This window comes from Pelecanus crispus, chromosome 15 (assembly GCF_030463565.1).
Source record: "Pelecanus crispus isolate bPelCri1 chromosome 15, bPelCri1.pri, whole genome shotgun sequence".
Taxonomy (NCBI): domain Eukaryota; kingdom Metazoa; phylum Chordata; class Aves; order Pelecaniformes; family Pelecanidae; genus Pelecanus; species Pelecanus crispus.
Genome location: NC_134657.1, coordinates 6868415 through 6889229, shown reverse-complemented (window position 1 = coordinate 6889229; position 20815 = coordinate 6868415).

Below are 20815 nucleotides of genomic sequence, written 5' to 3'. Positions count from 1 at the left end.
ATTTATCTTATATATGTTTTTCAAGTAAGGTAGGTGCATTAAAAGTAGATGTTTGCACAATTGCACTAGAACCATATCACACAAAGTCTCACCTAATGACCAGAATTAAGTAACTATTATAACAAGCCATTCTCTGCTAATGTCCCATTTGTACTGACATGTCAGTTTTTTAATAGCGCAAACAACATGTCTTTCATTCCTTGAGATATGACTCCTTCCTATTTGGCACCGATACTGGAGGCTAAACAGCTGAATTTTCATTAATTCCTTAGAGACTGAAGGTGATGAACACCTGTAAATAGCCCTGGATTGTCAGACCTAAAACTCCTAACATATAAAACCAGACCATTGATAGAAAAGTCCATTCAGCAGTGCAGAATCACAGGCCAGAAACACATTGAGAGGTTATAACTGTGGATTCTGGTCTCTTCTCCACTGGGAAAGCTTTATGGTTTTGTGAAGAAGATATTTTGAGGGGGTTTCAAAATAGATATAGTTTTACTGCTGCCACACTTGACCCCTTGCCATCCCTTTCACTGTCAAGTAACAAAAAGGCTTTTTTTAGCTCCTTGGTTTGGCCATGGAGCCAGGAGCTGCCAAAACAAGAGTTGTTACAGTACACACTCACAGCAAAGGATGCTGCTCCACATAAGCCGCTTCTTCAAAAATCCATTCATTGATTTATTTAAAGTCAGGAAACTTAGTCCCTTGAATATGCACTCTAATATGATATATCCCATCACTTTAGAGTGAGTGTGGGACCATACATTTGAATTTACCAATCTAGTTCTGCCCTCAAATACAACATGTAATGCCCTTTGCTGCAGATGGAAGCTGCTGCGTGGATAGTTTGCCAGTGCATCCTACAATTGATGCGGACAAGGGAACATTGCTCCCTTGAACTTGGAGTAGAAAATACCTGAGATATCAGTGCTTATAGAGAACATAGAGGGTGTTTCTTTTTTTTTTTTAAGATGCCCTCTGCAGCTGATAAAAGGCCTTTTGCTTAATCTTAACATTTTATGCAACAATAACCTTGGAAAGCTGCCAGGAAACTACTTTCTCACTTTAAAATAGTGAGTGCAAAAGGAAAAACGCATAAATATTTTACATTAGCATTCAAGTGCACCGTCATTGCCCCACCTTCTCAGAACACGGAATGAAGCGACGCTAAGTGTGTCACAGACTATCAGACCTAGTGCGAGATGAGAGGTTGTGAAACCTGCATCCTTGCTGATTTTCTGAACTCAGCTGGAAAAGGCCCTCAGCGACCAGATCTAGCTTTAGATCAGACTAGATTACCTTTATCAGCCCAACCCAAACTAAATTTTCTATGGTCTAGTATTTCTGATGACATCTTATAGGTGCCATAAAGGCAATTCAAGGCAGTCACCACTTAATTTCTGATGTACTGGGAACCAACTCAACAGGAGCAAGTGTTGGCCTGATCCTGCTATTTTGCAATGGTGCAGGAATATTTCACCTGATACAAAATATTTTTATCTGTGGCCCAGCTAGAAAGTGACATCTCCTGCTTTTACAAGCATGAGAGAAAAACTGTCCTAAGGCATTCAGCAGCAATCCTGCCCCTCCTGGGTCTCTGTGGCTCTTTCCCTAAGCCAGTTTCTTACTATTGGAACCTTTCAGCAATTTCAGACTGACCCGGACGCATGTTCAAGCCAAAAAATATGTACATAAATGCCACAAACTAATGCTTAAAAGGTATAAAATTCAAATCTTGCCAAGAGATTCAACAGGACACCTCTTTCTGTGTGCAAACGTGCAAAACAGTGCCAGTGCACTGGTACCCAGCAAGTAGTATGATACCATCTCTTATATCCCTCCTGCTCACCAGAGGTGGAGAACACCTAAAATAAAGAGGTATTTCAATAGGAAAGGAAAGCGTCGGTTCTTTCTGCAATAGGTGTAGGCAAAAGGGAAAGTCAAAAGGGATAGGAAATGAGGACTTTTTTTAGGGCCTTTTCCTTTAAGAAATCTTTCACCTTCCTGACTTTGACACGTTTTGTGATAGAGAAAAGCCCTTGAGGTCAAATTAACTCTAAGCTTAACTCTAGCTCTCACTAGAAATACCCTTCCTTCTCCTAATGCTGCTTGGCAGGTCAAAGTTTCTTCCATAAAGCAAGGCGAGTACATTAGACGGGCTCATTGCAAAAACCCCACCAGGTACGTGAAGGGGCAATGGCCATTTTTCCTCAGTACTACACAAGAGCCAGGCATAGTCTGTCAGTAACCCTCAGCCCAGGTGTTCAGGCAGTTCAACAGCAACCCGAGAGAAACACAGTTATCCGTCTTAATTTAAAGCTCCTTCATTTCTTACCTTGCCTTTTGCAATTGCAAACAAAAGGCTAAGTAATCTATGAGGGGGTGTGCTGCTACAAATACACCTGTTCCGAAAGAAATGAAATTGGATCAACCAATTCCCTTCACACATGCCAAGAGAAAGACAAAAAAAAAAGTTCCAGTCTGGATTAAATTCCCTGCAGAAAGGTGAAAGGCCTCAGTCCATTATTCAATTTCTTACATCTCCTTATAGGAATGGGAAAAAGGTGGTTTTAATTAAAATCCTTTTCTTAATACACCATCTCCTCCGCTGACAATTTTTACAGTTCCTTCATTCTGCTCCGTCCAGACTCTCTCTGTAGGCTGCATGCTAGATGGCCATTTACAATCTCTGTACATACACCAGCAACCAGAATACTTAATGTGGTATGACTGGGCCAATTACATTCTGCCTCCACTCCCCGCAGCTAGTGACAACCCAAAATGCAAGTCATGGCCATGTCAGGTGTATCTGCCAAGAGCAGGATTTGACTCACAGTATATTACTATGCAAAGACAATGCTGCACTATTACGCAATCAGCAGTTCGAGCAGACCTGCTAAGTCATCCAGCCCTTCCTCCATACCTGGCCCCTGATAGAACTGGTCTCAAACGATTCCTGTGCGTTCGGGCTGCCCTAGATAAGGCTCCTGAAAGCCCTTGCTTTAACCACGTTCTTTGCAATGTCCCCCAAATCTGTTTCCAGTGAAAATAAGGACTCTTTACTGGCGTGCAGTGTATCGAGAGAGTATGGCTAGCACGCCATAGGTCAAGCTGCCGCTTCCAAACGAGTGAAAAACACCACCTTCCCAAACGCATCAGAACTGCATCCCAGTGCTACACTGACTTCAGTCAGAGCTTCAACAGTCACTTCTTAAGGCCTTGTCCTGTATTGACTTCCATGAGAGCTAAATACCTGAAGATTAAGTCAACCAGTAGAACCCGCATCTGGAGTTAAAAAAAAAAAAAAAACCAACAAAAGAAAACAAACAAACAAAAAACCCCATCCCAACGACAACCAAAAACCCACCACAAACCAAAACCCAAACCCCTCACCTGTGCATAGGTTTCACGTCTAAGCTGGGAAATGGTAGCATGCCATGATAATCACAAAGGCACGCATTTCTGAGCTGCATAATGCCATTCTAATAAGCAATCCTTATGCCTTGCTGTTGTGTTAATCATTAGGGAACCCGACAATGGCTTGTGAATTTTCTTTTCAAAATTTCGTATCGCTTATGGCCTATCCATCATCACTGTGCAATGAAAATGATGTCTTTTGCACAAAACAAACAAAAAAAATTAAAATCTAACATTGTAACAGACAAAAAACTGTGAAATAGTTTCCAAGAAGACCTAAGGCCTTCATAGGGCTCTTTCTGGAACTCTTTTAGAGCTAATCCATTAAAATAATAATAATAATAATCATCATCATCATCATCATCATCTCGGTTTGCCTAACTGCTGTCAATAATAGATCACAGCACAAGAGAAAGAGCCTTTTTGTCATCTTCTGCACAGTACTGTATCTGTTCACCTTCTTTTCCCATTAGTATCATAGGAGATACTTTATATATAAAACAAGACGTTTCGGAAGTGAATTATAGATAATGAATTCAAGAAAAACTTACATTACATACAAAAATGCGGCAATTTCGTGCTTATATTAGCAGGCAAAAACCAACACCAAACCTTGATCTCTGCTAAGATGTTATACATCTACAATACCAAATAAAGTTAAGAGCTACGTAAATTCTTTACGATCATAAAACTGAGACCAGAAAATTAACTGTTCTTTATCATGGGCTTAGTACATGGAGTACCTGCTACTTTAAAAGTTTAACAGCAACTAATATGAGTTAGGAAAACAATTTTTTAAAAAGTACCTTAAATGTTTAAGTGTAATTTTGTGTGGTATTTTATTTGAGAAATGCATTTTGATCTTCACTTTAGCATGTGCAACTCCATACACAGGATGGAAAGAACTTTCCCAATTCTTTTTCTTTACTAGAGGAGCTGCCAAGAATTTCATAAACTAAGGAACGTTTTGCTTAGCGTTCCCCCAGAAGGTTACTCAGAGACACAGCCAGTACTATAGAATCGACGTGCCACAGCCACCAGCTAGCCAAGGCTGTGCTTGCAATGACGAACCGTAAGGCCGAGAACCCCCCAAAAGGCATGGCACACCACACAACTGAATTATGGATTCTATTAACCAGCTCAACATACATGAAGACAAGTCAAACGGAAGCATTCACTTTCGATGCACGCATTTCTCAGATGAGCCTTCATTTCACCCTCAGTAGTAATTCTAGATCTTTTTAATACTAAATCCCACGTCTGTTTCTATCTAGTTCAGCAAATGGAAATAGTTTGTTAGAAATGCTTATTTCCCATTAGACTAATAAACAGTTTCAGCTCATTTATTAAGTCTGCTTTGAGTGAGACTTATTCAATATCTAGCAAGCACATTATTAGTATTTACCAAAAAAAAAAAAAAAAAGAAAAGAAAAAAAATTGCAAATTACCCAACCAGCTTGCTGCTTACGTTACCATTGCCAGTGAAATATGCAATTTATGCCCACCGGGGGCCTGAGAACGAGGAGAATTTCTGGTTCCACAGAAGATGGCACTTGCTTTTAGTACACTCAATACAAGTGTGGTGATAGCACACAATTAAAAGCAATTAAATGCTTTGTCTGGAGAGTTATAACACTAAGTTATTACGGGAGAAGCACGACAAGTCTGAGATACATCATAAAAAATAAAATAAAGTCTCCAAGCCAATTAATCTAGCATATACCTAATATATTGAGAAATAAATCCTTCCTTTCACCTCCTTCCTTCTCCCCCAAATAGTATTTCTCAGGTAGGCCGGCAAACAGGGGGAAACTGCACTTCAGTCATACGCAGAATCTTTCAAAAGTGGCAAGTCAAGGAGAGAAGGAATGAAAAAGACAGGAGAAGAAGGGAAACATGGAAGAAGGTGGTTGTAACCTTACCGTTGTGAAGCATCAAGGCACAAAATGCAAAGTAAAAAAACACAATGCAGAAAAACCCCACCACCAAAAAACCCCAAACGCCCCATCTCATTTTTCCGAGTCCTCAATAGTGTGCTTTCTCTGGCTATTCGGCACCCATGAAATATAAAACCAGCCTAATGGTCGCCCAGGTTACCGACTTCATTTAGTTAATCATCACCATTATTACCAATGTTCAGGCCTTGAGAAAAAAGGAAAGAATGACTGAAGAGGAGTGGAAAACAAGGAACTTAAATGAACCCCACCCCCGCTTTTTTTCTTTTTTTTTTTTTTAAGCAGCACTAGTAATTAGCTTTGTACCTGTATTACCTTTCTTTCTCCTCCCCTCTTCTACTTCCTTACCTGCCTCCCCCACTCACTTCTCAAGTACAAGGACAAAGTTCCAGCAGCCTTAAAACAATTGGGTATCAATTATCCTGCAAGCAGGAATACAGAGATGCCCATTTTTACCCAGGTAGCTGCAGGTCTGAAAAAGAATGCAGCTCCGGTGGGGGGAAAAACTAACGTGTTAGTTAACCTGTAGGGCTGAGCCTTAATCAATAGTCAACGGTGATGAAAAGAACAAAGCGTGTGAAACTTAAGCCTTTATAGCTTCGAGCTCCATCAGATAGAAGCTATACCTGGAGTCTGAAAGGACAGGCAGGCTTATTTGAAAGCTTAACAGCATCAATGCAAACTAAATTCTGTTTTAGAGTTCAGACTGCTTACTGATTCACGATTACATCTGCCACAACCTAAGATTAAATAAAGGTAAGACCCTAAAACTAAGTTATTTGACTCTAATGACAGAACCATTAAAAAAAAAAAAAAACCACACCAAACCCTAATTAAAGTGAAATGTGCATCCCAATTGTAAAATGTAATTTCCTTGGGCCTCTTTCCCCTGCCCAAAATATGGTAAGAACATTCTAATTAACTTGTTTTGCAAACAAAATGTCTAACAAACGAACATCTGATTGCATGTATATTTTATGTCCAATTTGCATTTTTGTAATCCTAAGTTGCATTATGTGCCTTTTTAGTAGAAATGCAGAAAATTATCACTTCAGCCTTCCTCCATGAATTTTAGACACCAAGAAAACCCTATTTCCTACATAAGTAAACCATCACAAAAAAGGGGAAGCCTAGGAGAATTTTTAAAGTTTTCTGAATATATTGAAACAATTTTCAAACGTTATCATTAACTGGTATGTATTTTACTGTGTCCTTTTCATTGATTTAGGGTCTGATTAAGTTAAAAGCATTGTCTCGGGGGGAGGGGGGTGTTTTCTTCTCTTTCTGAAATAAAGAAATACTACGCAATTTTTATACCGCAATATCTGTCAGTAAAACTGTGTCACCAGGTCAGTTTGAGGACTCGCACTCCTTTGAACTCATTCACTGCCTGGACCATCATTTCAGTTATTAAACAGGGGCAGGCTCCGGGCCAGGACTGTCCAGTCTCACCATCGGAGTTTAGCCCCTGCTCCATCTGAAAAACTGAACAGCATCACCGCAGCTGGCATTTAGAGTTCCACGCTGGTCACCCCCAGATCTCAGCCACTTCTGTAAGATGCCAGATTTTTAAGTTCTGATTGTTAGCTTTCCTGAAATGTATTAAATAGTCACGGCTGTGTTCATGATTACCGCTGCAAGAAGGTTAATTCACGTGAGAAATACCTGTGCCTTCACTGGGATCAACGCTTGCTGTGCACAATGGGAAGAGGAGACAGAACTCGGTGTTTAGCAAACAGTTTCCAAAATCCTGGCATTCATGTGATTCGCTACAATTCTGTAACATCTTGGTTGCCTGAATTTAGTTGCCCATCTACCAAAAAGTGTCTTTTAACAGCCAAAATTCTCATTCAGTAATAATTTATAACAACAATTCGACAGTTAAATTCATGAATTTTGAGAGCGATTTAGACACCCACAAAGCAAAGGTGCTTTCGAAAGTCTTGTCAGGTAACACCTCCAGCTCTGTGTAGGCACTTAACTGCAGACACCCACGTTTACAAGCTGCAACATAAGTTCAAATTAAAAAAGGTTTCAAAACCAATTAAAAAGACTGAGACCATTCCTGACCTTGCAAAGTCAAAAGTGAATGCTTAGTCCTGCCGATAAAACCTTGAAACTGGCTTGAGTATTTTTGAATTGGTGCACAGATAAAACGGCACACAATTTTTTTATATTAGTGCTGTTATCTGAGATTGAAGCAAGCATAATCTTCTGATACAGAGGAGTCTAGAATAAAGCAAAATAATATTTAAATTATAGTTTTTTCAAATAAAAGTTGTGAGCTGAATTTAAATACTTGCAATTACAACAAGAAAAAAAAAATCAAGAATTAGCCTCACTGAAAATGAGGGGGTAAATAAAATAGTAATATTTCATGCATGCCTGACAAAATTTTTCAGAAAAGAGCTACTAAAGACCTTCTTGAATCTAAGCAAATCAAACAGCATTTAGGTCGGGGGAAGCTTTGCCTCCTTATTTCTGAAAAGTTAGATACTCTGAAATTATTTCAGCTGGGAGCTGAAATTATTTCGAGCTTTGTGCCTCGCAGAACTTTCTAGAAGGCTGTTTTACTGAAGGGGTGGAGGGAACGAGTGAGCAAACATTTTCTGCTGACTCCCTCAGTGTCTACAAAGCCAGCCTAATGCCTCTTCCTGCATCCAAGCAGATGAATTATACAAGAAGCCTTGCTTACAAAACACCTCTTACTCCTCATCCAAAATTATCACATCAACGGTATCACCTACCAGCTGCCAACCGAATTAGAAAAGACAAGAAGGGGCTTTTTAGGTACCTCGATCTTCCAGTCTGAGAAAGCAGCACAGCTACTGCATCCAACCCGCAACTACACTTCACACTTCAAAAAATGAAGCAAACCACTTTGTTTTGTCTTCTCTTTGGTGTCCAACCAGCCAGCGCAAGTAAAGGCTAGTCACAGCTGGCACAGGTAGCTCCGTAACGAGAGTAAACTAGCGCGAGAGTGAAGAGAAGACTTAATTATGCTCATTTTGTCGTGCACAAAAAAAGCCTCAGGTAAGAAAAGAATAAACAAAACGAACCCAAAATGGCTCCTCCATGCCATGAGCGGAAACCGATGACTAAAGCAGAGCAAGATCTTTCCTTGACTTCCACTTAGTTTAAACAGCAGGGTTGTCTGGAAAATTCCAAATCTGTTTCCTTCACTTCCAGCACCCTATCTGAGGAATCAATTTTGGCTCCAAAGCAGTAGAGAAACTAAAACTAGAGGACTGGGCATTTTGCAATTGCAATAAAATGCATTAAAATGCCAGTTAATTTAAAAACTAATTGAAAAATGGCGCTCATAACACAGAAATTGAAAAGGAGCCGATAGCATACTTGCATTTAGAAACGTCACTGCTGTTAGTACCGAAGCTGGATCCTCTTTGAAACGCAAGGATTCTCTTCCGAGAGCTCTCTTAAACTTTATACTCATTTTATTTTAGTCACAATCAACCTTTTCCAAAGGCGTCTTTTTTTCCAAGCTCACCATGACATCTTGGTGAAACTAGCTTTCCCCCACTGGCTCCCTCCTATTCAATTTCTTGGTTCTGCTTTTACCTGCCCTGACTGGTTTGGCTAGTTGTAAAATGAACGTTTGAATTCATGTGCTGTTCTCCCCTCCCCCATAACCCTGAGCAGACAAAACCTGATACGTATAACAAAACCCTCTTTAATCTACCTGGGGAAAGGAGGAGGAAGAGAAAAGAGGACAGAGTCCTATAGAAAGTTAAGTCGAGAGGAGAATATTGACAAATAAGTTATGAAAGGCATTAAAGAAGTCATTCTTCACGCTAGTTAGATCACTTTTTACCACAGCACCTGGACACTATGGCTTACCAGGACCATGAACACACACAAACGCAAGCAACTTCAGTGCTGGAAGCACAACCACCTTCTCCCAAACCAAGATCATCAGCCTTCAAGCGGGTAACAAAAAGGACGTAATGATCATCAGGAGGGCACGCACAAGAGTTTTCATCTTCTGATCTGTCCGTGTCCTGGAAAAGACGAACTCGGAGCAAGAGGCTTTCGCAGTGAAATTCACACAAAACAAATGAAGACAAAAATAGAACTGTACCTGAAAAAACAACACACTTCTAAATTGTATTAGACTACTGAAATAAAACCAAATTTAAAAAAAAAAATTAAAAAAAAAGGAAAGCAAAGGATTAAAATGTGCATGGTTTTCTTCGCAGCCCAGAGCGATGTTGCTTGTTTAAGCTGGAATTGAGAAGAGACGGTGAGTGTCTAAGGCTCGTCTTACATGTAGTCCTTCACCCCTCCCTGCGCAGGTGCATTCTTTACATCCAACCAATCTCCTTGCCTCTAGCTATTAACAGGTGTGTCCTCGGGTTTTGGGAGCGGCCAGGGCGAAACCAACTTGCGTGCTGCAGACATGCTGTGCGGGAGACCGGCCTCTCGAGGGGCTTGCCGGGCTCACCACCTCTGCCACAGCTTTAACGAAGAATGAAGTATTTACTAAGTGCAGATTCAGATTTGATACTGCTGTTCCACAATATCGCAGAATCATAGAATCGTTTAGGTTGGAAAAGCCCTTTAAGATCATCCAGTCCAACCATTAACCTAACACTACCAAGTCCACACTAAACCAATCAAGGGTAGACTAGACTAAACCATGTCCCAAAGTGCCACCTCTGCCCGTTTTTTGAACACTTCCAGGGATGGGGACTCCACCACCTCTCTGGGCAGCCTGTTCCAATGCTTGACTACCATTTCCGTGAAGAAATTTTCCCTAAGATCCAATCTAAACCTCCCCTGACGCAGCTTGAGCCCATTTCCTCTCGTCCTATCACTAACTGCTTGGGAGAAGAGACCAACACCCACCTCACTGCACCCTCCTGTCAGGGAGTTGCAGAGAGCGATCAGGTCTCCTCTCAGCCTCCTCTTCTCCAGGCTGAACACCCCCAGCTCCCTCAGCCGCTCCTCATAAGGCCTGTGCTCCAGACCCTTCCCCAGCTTCCTTGCCCTTCTCTGGACACTCTCCAGCACCTCAAAGTCTTTCTTGTATTGAGGGGCCCAAAACTGGACACAGTATTCCAGGTGTGGCCTCACCAGCGCTGAGTACAGGGGGACAATCACCTCCCTGCTCTCTCATGCTCCTGCTATACACCCTTAAAATTCGCTTAAGAGCGGAGGTCTACTGGCAACCAAGAGTTCTGGATGAAGGAGCGTTCTTCTCTCACTTTAAAATCAACCTCCAGACACTCTTCTGTTGCAAACCAATATCCATCTGTCCACTGCCATGACTACCATACTGCTGAGCTGATATTTTAAAAGCCAACTAATTGTTCAGCCAACCAGAATAAGACTCCCATTGAATTAGAAATTAGATTATTTAACTGGAACTCTCCTAGGTCATTTAACCTGCAACAGAATAGCAGGGACATCGATGGGTTGATGATCGTTTTTCCAGACGAAAGATGCAACATAGACAGACACAATCTAAGGCACAGACAGAAGCAAGGACTTGCTGAAGGACAACTATACAGTTTTGCTGGTAAATTCACAAGAGCCGATTTTTTTCAAAAATTCAGCAGAAGCTTGAATCCCATCACCATCTAGTCTTGACACGCCAAATAGTTTCAGAAACTACTAAAACGTCCAGCTAGAACTCAGATCTCCCAATATACAAGCTAATAAAAACAGAGGCCTACAACTGGATTCGTGTCCATTCACAGGCACCATGATTGAGATTACGATTACAGGACACTGCAGCCCAGATCTTTGCAGTATTTACTCCTGGATTAGTGGGGTAGAAATTCCATTTTGATGCGGACATATGGGAAGACCAAAAAGAAAAAAAAAATCCCTATTTTTGCTACTTCATACTGTTTTCACCCCCCTTCAAGGAAGTTTTCTGAGAATTCTCATCAGTGTCATGAAAAAAGAAAAACAAGTAAAATGTTTTCTCCTTGTTATGAAGGAAATGCACTCATATTTCCCATGAAAGATGTAGCTGATGAAACAACAAATTATCATGTTAATTAGCCCAACCGGCAGAAGAATTCCCCTAAGACACAACTTATCCTCATAACTAACTCAAGAGAAAACTTGGAAACCTTTAGTTGTCAAAGACTGATTTCTCCTGCAAGGGTATTACAGAGTTTGCACTTCGATTATACAGTCAGCTGTGCTTCTGTGCAAGCTGGCTTCTTCCTTTTCATCTCTGACTTGCTAGAGCTGTAGCTTCAAGAAACAAATTTTTACCTGGGACAAGTCTAGCCCACAGTATTTTGGAGAAGAAACTTAATGCCTGAAATAACTGAATCTGTATTTGTGTACCCTCAAAAGAATTTTAAAGTCAAAGTTAATAAACAACTTTCCAAATACAGGATTTCTGTGTCCAATGCCTTGGCAGGCATAGTTAGCACCTGTAAACTATAGAAAACTACCAACCTCCTAAAAATGTACCCCACTGGGACACAATCACTGCAACTGGGAGATGTGACAGAAGTCTTTGGAGGCACATCTAAACTGTTGTTTGTAGGTGTGATGCTAGTGACACTGGCCACAACATTGGTGGTAAAATCCTGGTGCCAGTGTCCTACAATTCTTAAAAGATTAGGTCTCATTGATCTTTTCAGCTGTGTCTTGACAGCGATTCAACACCCAACACCAAAACCAGCACAAGTCTGTCAGCATATGCTGCAACACCATCCTGTATTGCAATATAAATACAGCCTGCATCCATATTAGGCCAGGCCACCTGGACACTTAGGCCATTTGTTTGAGATTTTAGCCTGTTTGTACATCACCTGCTTTGACCTATTATAAATCACCCTCCTGTTCTCTCTCTGAGGCACCCATCACAAAAAATTTTGAGACAGCTCATGAATAGCCAGACGATCCAACCAATCAACAACATTTAGTTGATGCACAAGCAGGCCTATTTTCTCTTGCATCAGTAAATGGCCAGGACATGGCTCAGCTACATGAATTACATTCTGATTCAACCACTGTCTGAGGCCTACATCTGTTCCTGACCTCTCTCTGCCTGTCTGAACAAAACCTGGACCTCCGATCTCCCTGAGGCAGGCCAAAACAAATTCACATTTTTCCCCTTCTGTACTGCGTAAGTCACCACCTCCTTTCATAAACTACCATGGGCCACCATCTCCATCCTGCCTGTTACGTAGGCACTTGCTGGAGCCACCCCAGTTCTGACTTTTTTTCTGTGTCCTATTCAAGCCACCCCCCTAAGCCTGAGCAACAGTAATTATAATTCACACAGCAGCCGTCTAAGGATCCCTAGGAACTCTTTCCAACCAAACCCCATTTCCCCACAACTGCACTTTTCTACCCTCCATTCATTTATAATTGTTCTAGCTGGCCTTGAGGGACGACACACAAAGAACTGAATTATTGTGACAGAATAAGGCAATCGTATCTTTCCTTAGAAAGAGAGTCATGAAATCACTGCAAATGAGCCTCTCTGTTATCAGCAACAAAAAAAATAATTAATTATCAGCAATAAGGTGCACCCTGTTCTGGGTTAATACACAGGAGCCATTTGATTGTAAAGACAGCATATTTACAAATATGGCATACTTGTTTGATGATATCCTAAACACTTCTCTACCATATCAATCACATCTCTATGTGGCTGTTGTACCTTGTTTCAAGCCAAGAACAGTAGCTCATCTTTTGCCCACTATAAGGTGCAGGTCAGAAAGACTTGTCTGGTGTCTGTATCAATTTCTTCTACAAAGTTCTTTAATGTTTCTAAAGCTCCCACTTGAAAACCTCATGTATGGTAATGTGACTGACCACTGATCTGTCTTTGTGAAAAGTCTCAACTTAGTGTCTGAATATTTTTCAGCCCTACAGCACAGTGTCTGTGTACATTACAAAAGTCATGATGCTAGCTTGAAAACATCTATAAAGAATAACTATTTTGTTTTATATTTGAGGAATTGAATGGGAGAGATTAAGAGAGCTGAAGTGACTTGCTCAAGATTATATAGAAAAATCTGTAGCAGAGCCAGAATAGCCAAACTATTATGTACCAGCCCAGTACTTTGATTTCTCACACCTTCCTACTCTATTTCAGTCAGTAGTTCTATTGGCAGCCAGTGGGTTATACTGCCATATAGGATTGTGAAATTAAAAAGGATTTGCATCGCTATTTTTCCAAAATTCTTTAACTCTGAACCACCTATTTAGATTAGAAATAGTAATGTACTAGCTGGACTCAGAAATACCCAAGTTTTCAAGAAATGATTTACAGAGCAAGAACATTAAGTGGCAGCAGCATTTCATGGGATATATATAATGCAGCAGAAGACTAAACCATGAAAAACCTACTGGTGCCTTATCATGATCTGGTCAGTTGGGTTTCTCTTACAATACAGCAATAGTAAACAAATCTTTTTCTGATGTTTGCAGAGGTGAGATTCCTCAAGGACTTTGTGATCTTTGAACATCAAGCTTGAGGTTTCATTCATGGAACACTGTAATGATGTAGTTATGCTGAAGGTGTTGTCTCTGCACTTTATAAAGCTCCATGAAGTACAGCAGAGAAGACCTTATTATTATTATTTTTCATCTTTGAAAAGATTAATGCATGACTTACTACACTTAATAGTGAAATGTTAATTTTTGTGGTTATCAAAACAATTCAGCTATATGTGGGCCATCAATACTCAACAGCAAACCAAATCCCCACGTTAATAATCCTTCCTCAGGTAAATGCAGATAAGCTAAAGTGAATAGGAATCTTTCCCAAATGGTAGTTGGGGGAAAACTGCAGGATTTAACTCCAGAAATACAAACATACAACAGATTTGGGTTAGAAGAACTAGTATTGTTAAATACTGTGTCCTGGGGTACTTAGTGACTGGTACGCAGCAGTATAGCTAATTCTACTTTCACAATAGAAAAATCAGGGGACAGGCTAGCATAGAATGGGTAAGTATTAAAAATTGGGATGATAAACTGTGAAGAAGGGAAAAAAAAAAAAAGACCAAAACCAGAGACAGTTAACATAACTACACCACAGGATGTCACTGACACCAAAAGTTTGGTAGGAAACAAATGATCAAAAGAAAACACTGAACCTGGCTATAGGAGAACGCCCATGGCTTTCAACTGGATAGAGAAAGAAAGGATGCAAACTCCTTGCCACGCAGTTCAAATGTAGCATTTCTTGTGGCAAAAATAAACATCTCCTATCAACAAATCATTTCACAGCCATTCTTCATAGCAGTTCATTCATCTTTTTTCAATAAGCTCCTATTGAGCAGTTCTTCAAAAAAGGCCACAAAACACATTGGACTTCTGATCCAATATTACAATTCTTTGTTCCTCGTGCAGCTCTGCAGTAAGGGGTCACCTCAGTGCAGATCCATAAAGGCGTTTGTTGCTTTCATCTGAGGGCTATAGCCATTAGTATCACTTCCTGCATCACCTCAATCTCTTTCATCTTCTTACCCGCACTCAGCAACTCATTGCACAATCTATAGAGTTAAAGGCATGAGATTAAACGTGTGGAATCCTTGGCCCTCATTTCTTTGTGTAGCAAGCCCCTGTACTCCTTAACCCAGCACCCAAGACAATCGCAGCAGCACGCGTTCCCAGAATTACTAAATTTGTGCGGATGGGCAAGTCCACTAAATGGTAGGCTGATATGTGAAACCCAACTGTGTTTGTGAGAGCAAAGTTCAGTTCAAGGCACCACCTGTCAGGTCAGGAATAGGAGTCATAGCAGGAGTAACCTTCCATGTCCTAACAAGTTAAGCAAGCAAAGGAGGAGCAGAGAAGTATATTGCTCTTCGCAGCATTTGGAGAGGTACAATAACCCGGAGGGATAGCTTGCATGCAATCAGACAGTCCACAGCTAAAACATGTTTTGCCAGTGCTCGTGTCTAAGGTCACAGCTAAGTTTCACTGTTTCTTTGCTGCTCTGAAGACGACACAAGCGGCAAGTCTGTACAAAATATTACACACACATGCACACACAAAAAACCCCCACAGCAACATGGCAGTGAAGAGAGCCCCATGAGAGGCCATCAGCTGTCCCATTAATCAATGCACAACCCCCTTGAAGGGGCCTGATTTGCAGTGTTGTGTATCTCTGCCTGTTAACAGCTAGAAGAACTGTTCCTCTTCCAATCAAAGCAGAGGGGAAGGAAGAGCCCAATGACAGTGTGTTTAAAACGAAGCAATTTCTGAATGAAACACAGCTCAGAGTCAGGCAGTGAAACTGAGCCTCAAATGATGACTGTCTAGCCTTTTTTCTCACCTTTTAAACGGCCTTGGACTCAGCACATAATTTTTGAGAATCCAACTTAAGCCTTCCGTGAGACATTGCTTGCAGAGATGCTGAGCAACAGCCCTCACTGAAGGCCATAAAAGCGCCACATTCCCTGCTTTCCCATCACCAGGATTTCAGTCCCATCTGTGACCTGAAGCCTATACTGTGGTCATCAGCGAGCCCCAGCCAATCCCATCTTCCTCTGAGGTAAAACTAAAGGGGGTCACTGAGCTCCTAAACAATGATCAGAAAGTTTCCACCTTTTCCTTCTGGCTGAGTTGTCTGCCACTCCTCACTGCCTATTATAAAGTGCAGCAGCCTGGCATCTGGGTTTGCCTGAACTCCCATCTGCCTACTCCCCATTTGGACACAGTTGAGTGAAAAGAAAAAGGGGAAAAAAAAGGGGGAGGGGGATGTGGAACAAAGTCTTTCATCTTCACAGCAGCAAGATTTTAGATCTAAGGAGTTGGGACTCTCAGCTGCTTTAAATTGAGGGTTATGGCTGCCAACTGCCAGTCTGAAGCTACATATTAGTTTTCATCCAATCCTGTGTTGTTCAGGCCATCGCTTTTCTTGCCCTTTGTTTCCTCTCAGATCAGTTAAGTGGAAGCAGGTGTTTTCCTACCCTGCTAATCTCTAGTACATTCAGACAGGCCCAGCAACTGCTCCTGTGTCCCAGGCAGGTAAACGGAGCCAGGCACTGCGTTGCTGTGGAAGGCAGCCATGTTAATGGCTCCATACAGGAGCCCTGTTAAAATGTTTTTCCTTTTGCATGCAAGCTTCATTTCGTGGTGTTGCCCTCTTCACAGTTCGTCCTCACCCAGACCTTTGTTCTTCAAACGGGGATTCCTAAAATGAAGTGAGGTTTTGAGCTGCTTTGGGAAGCTCTGATAGTTAATCCATTCATGGAACATGGCAGGGTCCTGAATGCAATGCCAATGAAGGCCACGGCGATAATACTGTCTTCTTGCATTATTTCATAGCCCTAGAGATGATCAGCCCAGCAGAGCTCATGTCACGCACTATTTCACAAAATGTGACTGTGCTTATTTTAGCAGCACAAATCTGCAAATGCCACCAGCCCCCAGATTTTAAGTTTTACAGACAGACCCCACGCAAAGATCTAATCTCATCGCAACCGCAAACACAAAGCCCTTTCTTGCAGTTGAACAGAAGCGCTGTCTTTCAAAGTCGTGCAGCCGTCGTTAGTGTGCAGCCCTGATTCATGCTGGGGTTTAGATTTTAGGATGTTTTGGTGGCTGACTTGAACCAGTTCCCTGTGCTCTGAGCTGCTGGAACATGAGTTTAGCATAGCCGCTAGGTAAGTGTAGTTAGGCTTGCACCAGACCACAGGCCGGCCAAGTCATCTGGTCGTTACACACTGAAGTAGTGCTGCAAGGCTGTTAGGTCAGCAGGGTCAAGACTCTCATGAACCTGCAAAAGGCTACGTGGACATACCCACAGTACCATAGTCTAAATAAAGGCAATAGCTGAGAATTCCGCAGTATTCTACTGGAATGATTGACTGACTTTTCCAAACACTATAGCACATATTATAGGTAAAGAAAGGGAGACTGAGAGGAAAGCCAGCTAGCTAAGATCATAAGAGAAAGAATGGCTTACATGCTATTTGCCTATCGTGCCTTTCAAGAATTAGCAGCAGCGGCGCTTTTCCAGCTGTCACAGCCCAGCAAACAACCTCCGAACATTAATCTAGTTCTCTTCTCACCACTCACAAACTGTATTTTTTCACTAGGACAGTATTCCCTTTCCCTTCAGACCTGCTTAATATGTCATCAGCAACCTATTGGGCAACAAAGCAGCATTGACATCTCTGCCCACACGGAGATGGTTTCAATTCTAACACACACTCACTAGTTCAGACAGCAGCCACCAGTTGAGCAGACCTTCCCTAATCGCATCGCGTGACAGTGCAAATACAGCCCTGACTTCACCACCATCTTGTGCCAGGAGTGAGCAGGACCAGGAGAGTCAGCACTCTAGTTCTGCAAGTGCGTTGCCTCCAAACTGCAGCTTGCTGTGCAGAGCTACTGGCATGCAGGCCTCTGAATCACCAGCCCGCAGTACACCTCAGCAAGCTTCTTCCTTTCCCCACCCCTCCCATCACACTTCCATTACATGTTGCAACAACTTTATATGTACCTGCTTCTCCAAATCCTGCACCTGGGAAGCTGATGAATCCACGGAGGGAAAGTGAACTAACAGCAAAATCGCCAAATCCACAGCATGGTTCAATGCTTAACACTGACTCTTAAGTTAGATCCTCTATAAAACTACAAATTACACAAGAAAGGAAATGGTTAAAGACACAGTTCACTGCAGCCCAATTTTAACGTTTCTATATTAAGTAAATAAAGCTAACATAAAATTCAGGTCAGGAACTATTTGTTCAGGGTCAGGTGACTTCAACTCAGCTAATCAGTGAGACACACCTTACCTTTTGAACAATCTCCCACATTAGATCTGCAGTTAAAAACAGGTTTGCTGCAGATCAAGTCAGTGAATTACAGCATAAACACCCACAAAAACCAGAACAATGGGCATAGTTTTCACTCCTAAAAGCGCGCAAACTCCAGATTACGGCAAGAGCAGGGATACACCACCTAGACGGAGCAGAATCTTGTCACGCAGAGTCAGGTGCAGGACCCAGAATATACCATAAAAGACCCAGTGGTTAGGTTAGTGGCAAAAAAATCCACCCATCTGAAAGCTTACTCACTTCAGGTGAAGTGTACATTACTACGCTCAGACCAGTTCACATCGAGGACAGCAGGTATTTAGTCATTGACTTCAGGAAAGCATGTTTAGACCCACTGAGTTAGCCAGCTTTGGTACAACTTAGCTGGCCACTTCCTTCCCAGTGAGGTTAATTTTGGTATGCAGCCATAGCATTGCTCAATTCTTTATAGCACATTTTTATCCTTACTGTGAAGTTAAAAGCCTTGCTGAGCCTTCCTCTCCTAGGATACCTAGGACCACAAAGAGAAGCTCGCTCTCCTCAGTTTGGAGCAAGGTAGTTCTAAAAGTGCATGTAGTATCCTGGCAGGTAATGACTTCTGATACTTGGATTGCATTGTTTTCTTAGATATTGCACCACAAAACTCAAAGCCAGTGCCGCCTTAAAGGAAGCGGTACCATTTGGAGAAACACAGACTTGACTTCACCTTCCTCATTTCCTCTCATTCTCATTTCCACTGAGAATATATTCTAGCCCACTGTGTACCACTGACATCCCAGCCTATCTTTGTTCAATCTGTCCATTTAAATAACCCACTATTTTTCTACAGTTACTCATATTTTCTTCCTATGTGGTAAATGTTTTTCTGCTTCCAAGGTATCTATATAAAATTGCCCACCTCACATCCATCCTTCTCATGCAGGTTCAGCTCTATCATAACGAAAGAAGCAGAGCATACAGAGAAGGTCACTTGCCCATTCTGATATTGATATGTGAGTGTATTCTTTATATATATATATACACACACACATATTTTTTTAATATATATATATGAGTAACCTGAGCTTTTCTACTGCTTCCATATTTATTTTTTTTTTATGTTGATAGCCTATTGGTTTGGAAACTGGGATAGGACAAATGTTCCAATGGGCCATATCTGACCATCAAAAGCTCTACTGAACTATGAATGCAGTGTTGAAACAACTGAGACAGGTGTTTAAAAATCTATCATGCTTGATTTTGAGAAGTTGCCTGCTCTTTTCCCAAGTTCAAATACTTGTGGATAAGCAAATGTCCTGTGTGCAGTTAAACCTTGGTTCGCACCCACAACACAGACAACCAAAATTGTAAATGATAAGCAGTTCATGGTATATTCCCTACCTGTAAATATTTAGAAACAAACTGGAGAACTGACATCTTTCTTCCAGATCAGATCCTTAAGAATTAAACCAAAGCTTTTGGTCTGTGTTGCCAGGATGACAAAGATTTTGGTTGCACTCCATCTTCCGTGCAGTGGCCACACCACTACAGAAAACACACGCTGCAGAAATGCCTACAAGGCTTGCCATTTGTTTTTCAGTGCTCCAGCTAACACAGCAGATAGACCTGCTCATGACTCCTGCAGCAGCAAACAGTGTTGTGTGTTCCCGAAGAGGCAGAAACCAGCTGCATTACCTGACAAAAATATACCTTGTTTCTGCCCTTGCAAAAATAAAGGAACTAAACAATGTCACTGATACATTCAAAGCTCTGATCCTACAGTTTCTACCAATTATAAAATGATGAAGCAAAAGAAACAAAAAACTAGTCTCATTTCTGGCCTAATGCATGCCACCATCAACTCTGACATACAAATCCATGAGGTGCTGAACAAACATACAATTGTCCTCCTGAGCAGCTTTAAAAATCTTGTTTCCTGGTATATTTTTACCCAAGTCTGATACAACAGACAGTTGTTTAAAGCAACAGACTCCTGTGTAGCAAAAACAGATCTAACACCCTGATTAGCCTCATGCTTTGAACGGCAAGGATCAGCTGCATTTAGCACTGACTGCTAAGAAACCCTTTATAACGAAAAAAAAAAATCTGCTTTGCTTTACTGGACAGGCAATGCTGCTGTTTTATTTTCTACAAATTATTTCTCTGGGTTGGGCTGAATACACACATAGATTGTTTGATTACCCAGTCCAAGGTGAAGAAAGGTGCCTTCATGCTGAGGTGGGGTTTCATTGTGTGTACTTAATGTGCTGATGTCTTCATCTGTTGGGGTCAGAAAGACTCTCCACCTAGTTAGCTTTGAAGAAGTCCTTTAGTTTGCAAGAGTAATGAGTGGCCTAATTTAAGCCTCCTGATTCTGGCTGAACCAAGGTGGAACTGTCCTAGCACCAAGTGGAATGAGTAGACCTTATTTATGCTTTCTCTCCTCATCTTAAGGCTGGGCCAGGAACCATAGTACTCACCTGCTTTATGGCTCAGATGCAACATTCCCCAAGAAGTCGTCAGTGTATACAGAAGTACCAGATCCACATCCATCTTCTACACTGAAAGAGTAGTCAAGTGGCTAGACAAAAAGCCATGGAATAGCCATCTCTTCCAGGCAAAAAGGGGACACCCAGAGCAGTGCACAGAACCTGGACTTTGAAATAGAGTCTTCATCACAGAAATGGG